This window comes from Macaca fascicularis, chromosome 1 (assembly GCF_037993035.2).
Source record: "Macaca fascicularis isolate 582-1 chromosome 1, T2T-MFA8v1.1".
Classification (NCBI taxonomy): domain Eukaryota; kingdom Metazoa; phylum Chordata; class Mammalia; order Primates; family Cercopithecidae; genus Macaca; species Macaca fascicularis.
This window is the reverse complement of record NC_088375.1, coordinates 26584430-26598558: the sequence shown is the minus strand read 5'-3', so window position 1 is coordinate 26598558 and position 14129 is coordinate 26584430. Positions and strand designations below refer to the sequence as shown.

Genomic DNA, 14129 nt, shown 5'->3' with positions numbered 1-14129 from the left:
ACTATCTGAGTGACCTTGGGCTTTGGGGAAATTAAATTAGATAATGACAACATGTCTGGTACAGTCTACAATACCTCATAGGTACACAATAATTGCTATTACCCTAATCCTTTTCTTGGGAACAAATCCTACATTATATTTCCTGGGATTACCTGGCAACCTCAAAGCAGCATGTTTTCTTACCTTCATTTAAAATATAATTTCCTGGCTAAGAAATATGTCCTGTTATCCAGGACACCTGCCTCTTCGCTGATTTCCCTATCAGCATAATTATTGACCCTGAACTCTTCAGAGTGATTTTTCTTCACTGGGCATGCATTCTCAGTCAGGCTGCCTCACTGCACACATCACCTGTGCTCCTGAAATTTATAACCTGTGTCATTCTTGTGACTTTGAATTGACTGTAGTGGAATAAACACAAGGTTGCTAGGCATGTGGGCGAGGCTGAGTGAGCATTTTTAATGGGGGTTGTGCTGGCGCCACTGAACACTCCAAGTTCTTAGAAACTGAAGAAAATAAATAAATGCTACTTTTTGATAAAGTTAAAGACCTGGAGGAGAGCCCCCCCCAACATCAAAATAGATTTTAGTTTTTATTCAATTTGTTTTGTGTATGTAGTGTCATGCATCTTGTGTTGTGGCATCTTATTGGTGTTTTGTTTAATATGTCTAAATATTCAGTCTTGCTAACATAGATTAAACTAGACAAAAACGAGGTGGTTGATCTGACATTAGCAAAAGCTGATATCCAGCATGGTCTGAGAATCATAGTATGTAGGAAGAGAACACTCAACTAACCTCTCATGTGATATTGGACTCAATTCCAGCTCTTCTCTATCAGGTGGGATAATGGGATATAGCAAGACAGAGAGGCAAGAAACAGGTCCCCTGAGTTCAAATCCTGACTGTTGTATGACTTTGAACAAGTGCTATAATCTCTCTGTGTCTCAGTTGCCTCATCTGTAAAATGGGATTAATAGTACAACTTGCTTCAAGGGCGGCTGTGAGAATGAAATGTAATAATATATGGAAGACACTTTGAATAGTGCCTGGTGCATGTTCAATTTCATGTCTAAGACTGTCATTGTGGTCAAATCCCTGATTAAAATACCCAAAGCTCAGAAAGAATCATCAGGTTCTATTCCATAATCAACTTACTGTAATTGCGGAACAGTCATTTCTTATTTATATTAATCAATTTAACAAGTAGCATTGGCAATTTAGGATGTTCCAGGCACTCTTCTAGGTGAACAAAGGCAAATAATTCCAGTCAAGTTCCTGCTTTAAGGACTCAAAATCTGTCTCCTGGTAAATTTCACATGCTGATTTTAGTTTTTCCATGGAAATATGGAATAAATTTGCTCCTTTTTCTGCATGGCAGCAGCTCTTTAATCTGATAATAATTCAAGCTCTTCTTTAGCTTTGCCTTTTGTGATTAAACAGGTGCAATTCTTTCAACTGCTTAGATATGGCAGATGATTTCTGGCTGCATTCCTGGGCTCTTTCAGGAACCAGGACAGGAAGGCTGAGCTATGTGGGACTTTAACCAGGGCAACACTGGGGCTCTAAGTCCTGTTCCTGGCAGTCCCCCAAGTTCTATGTGACTTCACTCTTGACCTTCTTCCTCCTGCTCTAGAATTAGCTTTCTCACTTTATACCTTTCATAGGGCTTTAGATCAAGTAATTCTCTGGCTCTTTCTGCTCCTGCTTGCTTTTGAATGCCATCTCACTGCTGGGACCCGACTTAGACCAAATCCTAAATCTCCTAATGGGTCCTAATCCAGCCCCTAACCCAGGGAGGTTTTAAATCCCTGTATATTTTCATTTGTTATAAATACTTTGTTTTAGTTGTCCTAAATTCCTTGAATTGTGAGCTAGAATTGCTCATAATAAGCAAGGGAACAAAATAAACTGCCAAATGAATCCAAGGAGCCCTTGATTGTAAGACGTACTAATATTTTATGTACCTCCCCCCAACTCCAGGCCTTCTTATTGCTCAGAATTTTTATTTATTCTTGTTGAAGGAACTCTTCTAAACTTAGTTAGCAATAGACTTTTATCTGTGTCACTCTTGTACGTAAATAGTAACCAAGTCCCATCAGGTCTCAAAAGCGTATTCTTTAGCTATTCACCTTTATATATTCACAAAATGCTTCAAGGGTCAACATACTTGGATGGTTCCGTATAGCTCCTGGATTTCTAACTTATCTAGGCCTTTTATAAGCTCAGAGGTCATCCTTCAATGTTCTCTGCAAGCATAGTAACATCTTTGAGAAACATTTTATCCATGGACAGTGACAGATCCACTTGTAGTCAATAAAGTTTCAATGTTAGGGCTTCTCACTAGCACAGTGCATTTCTTTCTCTGTGTAGATTATGATAATACAGAATTTTGTCACATGGAAAGGTAAAGATATGCAGCCACAAAGTATAGGGAAAAGCATGAAAAAGCCATGCCAAGCATCTACTTTATAAAAACATTCGTCTTTTTTTTATACTTCTCAGCTTCTTAAAATTTGTAGTTTACCATAATTTATTTTGTCTTTCTTAATAAATATTAATTGTTGCACATAATTTTGTATTCTTTTTTCTAGATAGGGATCTACAAATTGCATAAATTTGGAGTTCAATAATACCTAGATTTGCCCCCTTCTTAGGTAAATAATTTTTAGTTTAAATTTAAATATAATGGCAACTCTAGGACATTGGCAATACACATGACATCATAGTCATATGCTACTTTTTATAACTCTTGCTTGTAATTTTGATCTGTTTAGCTCCTTTAACATTGATGAAGTTATTTTGAGCCGTGTTGAAGTACATCATGGTTTCGTTAGTATTTTCTGTTTGACAAGGTTCAATTTTGTTTTTTCCTTAATTGAATCACATGTTGTTGGAAGTTGGGAAGCTTCTGTTCAAAGTCAGATGGAAATTTCTGATGAAATGATCTGTCCAATGTATGAATTGATCATATCACCCTCTAATTGCTTTAAAATTTCTTTCTTTCTCTATTCCCAGGGATTTGGGCATTTTTTTCTGTCTTTAGTTGATGTATTACAGCCAAACATTTTTTAACATTTTATTTTGAATAACCTGAAGCTGATAGGAAAGTGGCAAAAAGGGTCTGAAGAATTCTTGTATACTCTACAACCAGATACTGCAATTACTAATATTTTACCATATTGTGTTATTGTTCTCTCACTCCCTGCATTTATACATTTTGTTTTTTTCTCAGCCATTCAAGAGAGTTAAAGATATTAAGCCCCATCACACCTTAATGCTTCAGTGTGCATTTTCTAAAAACAAGAACATTCTCCTATATAACCACAGTACAACCATACAAATCAGAAAATTCACATTGATACCATGTTACTCTCTAATCTACTGATCCTAATCAGATTTTGCTGCTTCTCCCAATAATGTCCTTTGAAAGGTCCAGGATCATGTATTATATTTATCTGCCATATCACTTTAGTCTCTTTTGATCAGATAATTTCTTCAGTTTCTCTTTCTCTTTTAACGACACTGAAATGTTTGAAGAGTCCATAAGAGTTACTCTGTAGAACATCCCTCAGTTCATGTTTGACAGACATTTTCTCCTGAATGGATTTGGGTTTTGTATCTTTTGCAGGGATATCACAGAAATGATGCTGTGCTCTTTTTATTGTATTATTTCAAGTAGCATATGATTTCTGGTGATGTTTATTTTTTACCACGTGGCTAACATTATGTCTTCTAGGTTTCTCTATTGGTGAAGTTAATTAATACCTATTAAGGTATTAATTACTAAGCATTAATTATTAATTACTAAACATTTAATATATGGGGATATACTTTAAGATTAGGTAAATATCCCATCTCTCATCAAATTTTCAGCCCCTAATTTTTGCTACTATTGAATGCCCATGTACCATTTATATAAATTAAGTTTTCTCATAACATAACCATACCTTTTCTTTTATGACTTTTATGTGGCTGCTTCTTTGCTACAAGAGCAGAATTTAGTATTTTTGACAGAGATCAAGTGTCCTACAAAGCCTAAATTATTTACTTTCTGGCCCTTTACAGAAAAACTTGCTGACTTAGCTCTCATGAGCCTGATAATCTGTATTTTAACAAGTGCCTAGGTAGTTAAACACTTCGCCAAAGTATATTTCTTTCTCTGTACTGCTGAAGTCTGTATTTTATTACTTACATATTTTTTCAGTTCATAGTGTCATTTGTCCTTTTGTATCTTTTTTAAAGAAATAAGGCTATGAGGTTTACAAAAGCTGATGATAAAATTTGTGTCTTTGAAATGTCAATTGCATAAATGAGACAGAGAATGGTATAATATGGGTTTTAATAGATAGTCTTTGATATTATGGTGAGTGGAAAAACTTCACAATTTCAAAAAAAAAAAAAAACCTAATAGTATTCATAATCATTACAACTTTGAGCTTGATTTGCTGTCTCTCTAGTGTTCTAATTTCTTCAAATACTGCTATTAGATTAACCTTCTTAAAGAATAGCTCTGAGTTTCTCATGCCTGGTCAAAAAGCAAACACAAACAGTGTATTTCATAATCTCCCCAATTCTAATGCCCATGGCCCATACTTTTTAGCCTGGCATGCAGGAGCCATCAAGGGTTGAACCCAATCTACTCTGAATAAGGAAAGATGAGGAGACAGGAGTGGTCTTAGAAAGAGAGAAAGAGATTGGAGGGCTTTTCCAAAAACATCTTCCTCTCCTAGCCATCCCATTTTCAATGTTTTAGATAGCTCAGACTTTTAGCTCTTTACCATAACTACTTCATGTTCAGGTTTCTCTTCAGATCTCACACACACACACACACACACACACACACACACACACACACATCGCATCACATTCCTAGCTGGTAGTTCCTATTGGTATGGTCCCATGACCTGTCCTTTAAAACTGTCTCTACAGTTCCAAATTCTCTCTGCTCCGGTTTAAATTCTATGTGTTTAAGAAAGCTCTTTTTCCTGCCATGGTAATATTTCCCTTCTTTGGCCACAAGTTGTACTTTACCTGTATTTCTCTTAGGAACTTATTTTCTATCTTTAATACAATTCATTATGCACATGATCCATCTGCCCCACTATTATATAAAATGGTCAATGATAAGCTTTCTATTGGATTCCCCTTCATAGTACAGTGTTTCCTCCTTAATAGACCCCCAGTGAGCAGTCAGGGAGTGACTCACAGGTCTGTCAAGGTGTGCCCATCCTCACCAGAACACCTGAGTGTGAGTGGTGTAGATTCAGCGTGGAGCTAAGTACCTAATATCTCTCTTTGCGCCTTTGAGTTCCATTTGCTGTAAGATCTGAGGCTAATCTGAGGGAGGCTGGGCCAGTTTGCAGCCCCATTTGCTGGTACACCATCTTTAAGAGCATAGCATGGAGCACTGTGGGAAGTGGGAGTCACTGTCTTTGTTCCAGGTCACCATTCATTCACCCTGGATTCCTTGAGGAGAAGACAGGCTGAGGTCAGCCTAGGTCCTTCTGATTCCTTCTGTTCCCATTAGTTGAACAAGCTCTTTACCTCGGTAAGTGATTGTTTTTACTGCTATCAACTCTCCTTTACTTTGCCTTTTTGCAGACGTAAAGAGATGGAAACAGGAAAAACATGCACTGTAGATCAGGGAGAGGGCAACCAAGGCAAAATTACTAAAAGAAAGAGACAAACTTCAGTGTAGACAGACCTAGGTTCCAGTCCCAAATCTGCCACAGTCACTGTGGAATGCTAAGTAATTTACATAACTGCATCTAAGATCCAGTTTCCTAATCTGTAGAACTGCAATAATAATAGCTACCTCATGTGGTAGGTGCTAATTTATGTAAAACACCTAGTTCATAGTAGGTGCTCAAAAACTTGCTCTTATTAAATGGTGCTTTGGAGAAACTGGCCAAAAGAAAAGGAAAATTTTTTAAAAAGGGCAATGTGGACTGTGAATATACTGACGGAAAACATTCCATAGATGATTAACTAAATTACTTTAAAAAATTACTAAATTAAAGTTTTTAATTGTGAAAAAACACATTTAAGTGGGAGCGGAAAGTTACCCAATCCAGAGCATGGATGAAGAAGTACTCAGAGAACTAGAGAAACACAACTTAATTGGAGAGGCAGTGAGGTAACAAGAAGGGGGATTGACAAATGCATGTGAGGTTGTAGAGGGGATGGCAAAGCATTGAGGGCATTTCCACTTCATGGCTTCAATTTTCTCGATTAAGTAAAAGGCATTCTATTTTCTCCATTAAGAATAAGGAGGGACCAAGGTGAGGAAGATTATTTGATAGGCCAGAGAAGTTAAATAATAATTGATACAGGTTAATTCAGTGTTAGGCTATTTACCAAGTGAGAACATTGAAAAGACAGTGAGACAAGGTAGTAAAATTTTGGCAAGAAAATAATTCAAGTGTGGAGATACGGACTCTAAGTTGAACGAGGAAAGATATGAAGACAAGAATGGTCTCTGAAGGGAAAAAGGAACAGGAGGGCTTGTGGATCAGGAGCAGGTGAAGGAGTAACTGAATGAGACAGCAAGAAGGACAGGATCCTGGGATTGAATAGTAGTGTGTGGGAACTGAACATTTCAAGCGCAGAGTTGTAACAAGTGTCTAGGAGGTTCAGGATGCAGCTGTGGGAGTGGATGACCAAAGTTGGGGTACTGAAGGTTCCTAGAGATGGCAAAACCAAGAAACTGATCTGGAAGAGTTGACTATGGAAATGCAAAAGTCATTCTGAACAATGGAAGTGCTTAGCGTGATAAAAAGAAAGTTAACTAAGTATCAAATCTTAAATAAATATTGGGTGTGGTGAACATAAGAGATAGTAGCAGATGAAACAGTAAAGACTACTCACAAAGGTCAAGAGTCAGTGGGAGTCAGGCAGTATCTCAGGTCTATAATCTCAGCACTGTGGGAGACGAAAGTGGGGGAAATCTCTTGAGGCCAGGAGTTCGAGACCAGCCTGGCCAACAAGGCAAAACTCCATCTCTACTAAAAGTACAAAAATTAGCCGGGTATGGTGGCAGGTGACTGTAATCGCAGCTACTTGGGAGGCTGAGGCAGGAGAATTGTTTGAGCCTGTGAGGCAGAGGTTGCAGTGAGCCAAGATGGCACCACTGCACTCCAACTTGGGAGAGAGTTAGACTCCATTAAAAAAAAAAAAAAAAAAAAAAAAAAAAAAAAAAAGTCAACTGAATTTTTTGTAAATTTTTAATTTTTTAAAACAAAATTATTATTAATTTTTTTTTGCCTTAGCAATGAGGACTCATTCTGTCCAGGATGGTCTCAAAGTCCTGGGCTCAAGTGATCCTTTGCCTCAGCCTCTCTAGTAGCTGGGACTACAAGCATCTGTCACTGTGCCCAGCTCAACAGGATTTTTAACAGAACAAAATCTGGGTGTTTTCAGTGACACTATTCCCTACCTGCCTCTGCAAACAATAAAGTCCTTACATTGTTAAATTGACTTTAGGATCTTGGTTACAGCCTGCCATCACTCTGTGTCTGGGTTCTGTTATGAGAATAAAAGTTTCTCCTCATCCCAGATTCTAGTTAGTAAATTGGTAAAATTTCCTTCCTGGCTATTGTCCCTCAATCTATAGCTTGTTGGTTTCTGATTTTTTTTTTTTTTTGGTCCTTTATGTCTGATAACATATTTAACTCTATTGTCCACTTGTAGCTCAGGCTTGACTGATTTGTATTTGTGTAATTCTAGTAAACAAAATAGCCCCCAAAAACACTTTTGTGAAAACTATGGTAGGTCACAGCCTTCAACAAATTTTCATCTTGCAGTGCCGAGGAAAGGCGCACCAATATTTACTGGAGTCAGAAAACACTCCCCAGCAGGTGCATAATTACTTTTATGAAGGATTCCTGTGACTCATTCCTGCCCTGCCTACACAGGACTGCCTCTCCTCATTAGCTTGTGATATTGTCTGTCTTTGTATGAAGGTCATTTTGAATCTAACAGTCAGGATAATCACATGGAAAAATTACTGGAAGAACCCCCACTCATGTAATTGCTAACATAATACAGTTTCAAATTAGATATCAAACAGCACTTCAGTGTTTTGTTTCTTAAAATCATATTATTTGCCTTGTGGGAATCTGCGTGTATATTTTCTTAAGGTGACATGGTCTCACCTTGAATATCTCTTTTTATAAGTGACTGACCTTAAAGATAGAAAGAAATGCTAGGGCTTTGGATAGAACACCTTCATGATGACTCAAATAATGTGTTAATGGTTTTGAGAGCACTCAGGAAACTTATGCCCATTGAGTGCTACAATAATAGACTAACTGATTTATGAGTAGTCTGTACACTCCTAAGAGCTGTACTTCTAGGAGTCTGTAGCCCACAAGAGAATTAACTTCACCCTAACTGTAGAGTCCCATGCATTGATCTGAAGTACTCATTCTTAGTCTCTTACCAGGGAGGCATATAAGTGTTTTGGAGGCAGCATGTAAAAATTTGAAAAAGTATAATCACTATTGAAACTTAAGTTTTTAATTGAGGAAAAAACATATTATTATTATTATTTTCCTGCCTCAGGTTTATTTGTACAAATTACACAGGAAGACACCAGCCCCATGCTGACAGCAGCCCAGGGTGGGTCACACCAGTCCTTCTGTCTTCATGTTGGCAGACAGAGATCTATACTCTGAAGTCTTTGTAGGGGCCTGGGCATCTTTGGGAGCCTGAGCTGGAACTGAAGCTGGAGCTGCAGCCTGGGCCTTGGTTTGATCCTTGGCTTTGGCCTTTGGCCCACACAACCTGAGCCCCTTGGCAATGAGGGCCCAAGCATGCTTCCCAAGCTTGGCGTGGGTAATGTAGGCAAGTTGATTGAGCTTGTGGCTGACACCCTTTGGCATCTTGGGCTTAAACTCCTTTGGCTTAATGAGGGCCTTGATAGGCTCAGCAAGTGCACTCATGGCCTTGGCATTGTTAGCCTGCATCTTCTTTAGGCCCTTCTTGTTGCATTTCTTGGAAAAGTCCATGTTCCTCAGGAACTTGGGGTCTACCCCCTTAAGAGATTCATATTTTTGCGATCAGGGTTTCTTGATGCCATTTCTGTGCCATTTTCAGGAATGTTTGTATGTGGTGTGGTTCTTGGACTTGGCCATGTCTGCACTTTAACACCCAGCTCCCAAAGCACCTGGAACACGAAGGGACCATATTATTTTTATAATGTAAGCTTCTGAGGGAAAAACCCAATGAAATCATTTTGGCTGGCAAGACTACACTAACACAAGACTGCATTATTTACGTGTCAGTGATTTTCATGGACAACCAGAAATAAGTGGCAACTTATCCATGATTTCTATTACTGACTATCTATTCCATTTTCCTTTGCATCTAGCCAGACCCACAGTTGGGTGGGGATTTTATCTGGTGAGGAGACCCTAACCTTTATTCCCTTGTGATACTGTCTTTATATGATTATTGTAATTTTCTATTAACATTCAGTGGGTCCACATTGGTGCTGGCAAAAGTTTGGTAGGCAGGGAAAACAAATCTAAATAGATAACAACTCTATGCTAGTGAGGATAAATTTTTTCCCTATCCATGCAGAATGGTATTAAATGTAATCAACTTGCTACCAGCTAGCGGAGTGGTCCTTGTTGTGTGAGACCATATTGGGTATTGGGGTTAAACATAGTAATTGGCAAAAACTTCATGACCAAGAACCCAAAAGCAAATGCAACAAAAACAAAGATAAATAGGTAGGACTTAATTAAGCTAAGTAACTTCTGCATGGCAAAAGGAACAGTCAGCAGAGTAAACAGACAACCCACAGAGTGGGAGAAAATCTTCACAATGTATACATCTGACAAAGGACTAATATCCAGAATCTACAAGGAACTCAAGCAAATTAGCAAGAAAAAACAAACAATCCCATCAAAAAGTGGGCTAAGGAACATGAATAGGCAATTCTCAAAAGAAGACATACTAATGGCCAACAAACATGAAAAAATGCTCAACATCAATAATGATCAGAGAAATGCAAATCAAAACCACAATGCAATACTACCTTACTCTTGCAAGAATGGCCATAATAAAACAATAAAAAATGATGGATGTTGGCATGGATGTGGTGAAAAGGGAACACTTCTACCCTGCTGGTGGGGGTGTAAGCTAGTACAATCACTGTAGAAAACAGTGTGAAGATTCCTTAAGGAACTAAAAGTAGAACTACTAATTGAAACAGCAATCCCACTACTGGGTATCTACCTAGAGGAAAATAAGTCATTATACAAAAAAGACACTTGCACACATATGCTTATAGCAGCACAATTCACAATTGCAAAGATATGGAACCAGCATACATCAATCAATGAGTGGATAAAGAAACTGTGGTTTATATACATACCATGGAATACTACTCAGCCACAAAAATGAATGAATTAATGGCATTCACACCAACCTGGATGGAATTGCATACTATTATTCTAAGTGAAATAACTCAGGAATGGAAAATCAAACTTCGTTATGTTCTCACTCTTAAGTGGGAGCTAAGCAATGAAGATGCAAAGGCATAAGAATAAAACAATGGACTTTGGGGAAGCATGGGAAAGGGTGGGAGGTGGGTGAGGGATAAAAGACTACAAATTGCATTCAGTGTATACTGCTCTGATAATGAATGCACCAAAATCCCACAAATCACCACTAAAGAACTTACTCATGAAACCAAATACCACCAGTTCCTGCAAAACCTATGGAAATTTAAAAGTTAAAAAAAAAAAAAAAAGACTTGAACCAGGCACAATGGCACACATTAGCCTCTACTATGGTGCTTTGCAACACTGCAAAGTGAAAAAATGTTCATTCCAGCCCAATCTTGTATGTGAGGAAACTTTAAAACTTTAAAACAAAATTGAATGCTATCTTATGGGCATTGTTATGAGGGAGAAATGAGTACATTGGGTAAATTAACTGTATTATGATGTTTGTGGTCTGCATGCAGGTGCAATTTGATTGTGTGAGGAGACAAAAGAGGGTTCCTCAGGATGACTAATACATCTTTTTAAACATACATTAGAGAGAAGTGCACAGAGTGCGCATATCACATTTGAAATGTTCTATTGTTCTGTCCATTTTTCATTACTCTGAAATGATTACTGCGAAAATTCCTAAATTGGATGCTTTTCAGAGAGAAGATTAAAGACCGTAAGCACAGTCTTCCAGCTATGAAAAAAGAGTGTGCTTCTGCAGATGAATGGAGAGCCTTAGCAACTTCACTGTGGGCTCTGCACAGCATGTGGAGAAACCCGAGGCCCATTGGGAAGTGTCAGCCTTGCTCCATCCATGAGCTTGGAGGGACCTCAGTTGGCTTTTTGTAGCATATCTGCCTTGAGCTGATCACCATCCGCTTGGCATTATTTAATTATTTAAAACCTCTTAAATGCACTTCGTTAGGGCCTGAGTCTCCATAATGCCAGGACAAGGAGGCAGAGATCTTCTGAAGAAACCCAGACAGAAACCTTGCACAGTTGCAAAGGAGGAAGAAAAGTCAAATACAGGCGTTACCAAATACTGAGCCGTCTTACTTCCAAGACTACCTGGGAATTTATAGTTCTTTGATTAAAGGTCAGTACTAATTTGAAACAAAACAACAACAACAACAACAACAACAACAAATGGATCATCTTACTTGATTTTGAAGAATATTCTCCATGGAGGAGAATTTTGTTTGAGTATTTACATCACATGAGACACAAATATACTCTGCGACCATTGCCAGAAGTTCATATACATAGCTCTTCTCTAAGACCCTTTGTCATCAATTTTCCTGTTTTGCTTCTTTAAGAACCTGCTAGTAGATGTAGATGTTTACCTAAGAACATTTCTCCTTTCATCCTGATCACAAATTAAAGCATTTCACATTTGTCCCATTGGAAGAATTTTAGTTTTCACTGTCTTTCAGAGCCACCACTGTTGCATTGTAAAAGTGCTTTTCTATCTATGTCATGATAAGCCTCCTGTAAATAAGACTCAAAATATGGTCCTAGACAACTTTTTATAAGGCTATGGATGTGGGAGAAGGTAGAATGTCACTATGTGGCTGGAGTAGACATGTTAGGAGTGTGAGCTACTTGCTTGTCCACCCTGGGAACTGCAACAGTCAGATCTTGAATATGTTTACTTCCACTAGATGATGGAGTGCCTGTGGGTATGCTCAACTTAATGATAGGTGGGTTAGAAACATCCAGTTCATTATGAATATATCAATTTCTGTAGCCACTTGGTCTACTGCAGTCATGCATTAAGCATCTTATAACCTCTTCCAACCCTAGTAATTTTACAGTTATGCATTCAGTTTCTTGTCTTTTTGTGTTTCTCTTAAAATTCTAATATGCAAACTTTCTTTAACAAAGTGTATAATTAATCACTCTCTCTTCCCTCCATTGGAAAAATACAGGAGCCCTGAAACACTGGAACTCTAATCACCATCATTCTGTCTTAAATGTCAACCTTACATATTTTAGTTTGAACTTGTTTTTGTACTTCTTAAGTTAATAGCTATTGTGATTATATTATAACATTTGGCAGTTTGCTTGGAATTACTGATTTTTTTTTTCAGTCTCTTTGCTCACACTTCCTTCTTTATAGATTGAGATTCTTTCTTACTAAGGCAGATATTTCCAAGTTCACTAGTAAGTGTCTGTTAATGGTAAACTCATACAATATGGATCTGAAAACATTTAATTCATTATCATTCTTAAATGGTAGTTTAACTGGACATGGAATTCTCTCAACAGCAAATTGAGAGTTACTTTAGCTCTGCACTGAGTATATTGTTTCATTATTTTTTGATTTCTATTGTTACCATTGAATATATTGAGACCAGACCCAGACTATACATTATTTCTTTGTAGATAATGTGCTGCTTCTCTCCAGATGTCTTTAATATTTTCTTTATATCTCTACTGTTCTACCATTTTACTATGTTGTCTAGGTGTGAGCTTATTTTTTTATCCTACTTAGGACTGTTTGGTTTTGAAATTTCACAATTCTTTTATCAAGGCTAAAAATTTCAGATATTATCTCTTCCAATAACTTATCTCCTTCAGAAAACCTTTTCAGATATGTGTTAAGTCTTCTCATTTTATCCTCCATGTCTCTTTATTTCTCATTCGTATTTTCCATCTATTTACCTGTCAATATAGCATTCTCGGTAATTTTTTAAAGATATGTATTCCAGTTAATTAATTTTCCTTATGCTTTTATCTACATTCCAACTTAACACATCTACTGTTGTAATTTCAATGGATGTAGTTTTCATTTCAGGTATTTCCCCTCCAAAACTTCCTGCTCTATATTTATATATATACACACACACGCATATATGTATATATATACACACACATATGTATGTATATATATACACATATATATATTTAGTTTTTCTTTCTGTAGTCATTTTAAACATTTTTATTTGGTAGCCTCTGTCTTATTGTTCAATTATAAACTGGTGGGGGGTATAATCCTAATATTTTTATGTCTGCTTTCTCTGGCTCATGGTGAAATTCCCCATCTGTTTTGTAACTTTGGATTGTAAGCTCCTATTCAGTGGGGCTTCAGTTGTGAGAATTTTGTAGATCCTGATTTGAAGGTATGTCTCCTTAGAGAATTTTTGAGTTTGCTTTTGTCAGGTACTTTTGGAGTATTGTCAGTCTTGACCAAGGCTGAAGTTAATTATGCCTAAAAGATTCCTGGACAAGACCTAGTTACAGAACAAATGATGTTTTTAAAAGCAGAATAATTACCTGTTTTAGAAAGTGAAGAGGGATCAGCTTTACTTCAAAACTCTAGATATCTTTAGTGTGATTCTCCTATTATGATTTCCCTCAGGATACATACAATATTCCAATCTACTGCAGGTGTTGTGATTCCCATAAGGTTTTTTTCGTTTTTTTTTTTTTTTTGTCATATAAGGGCAGAGTGATAGATCTATTTATACAATATCCTAGACCAGCCAAAGAGTTGTCTCTTGACCTGTGTCTCATTTAACACTGGGTCGCAGACACAAGTGTAAATGTGGTATATATTGCCTCCAAAATTCAAGGGCTCAACAAGTACCAAGTCTAGCCCCTATTTACTAGACCTAGAAGTTTC

General features: G+C 37.3%; 1 long non-coding RNA gene and 1 pseudogene across 4 annotated transcripts in view; one reads left to right on the top strand and one right to left on the bottom strand.

Annotated features, from left to right (window-relative positions):
- The window catches only part of LOC107128807 (uncharacterized), a 269214-nt gene that overhangs the window by 92179 nt on the left and 162906 nt on the right, over positions 1-14129 (top strand). The gene's annotated exons all lie outside the window — the stretch shown is intronic.
- Positions 8347-9136, bottom strand: LOC102135211 (large ribosomal subunit protein eL29 pseudogene; annotated as a pseudogene).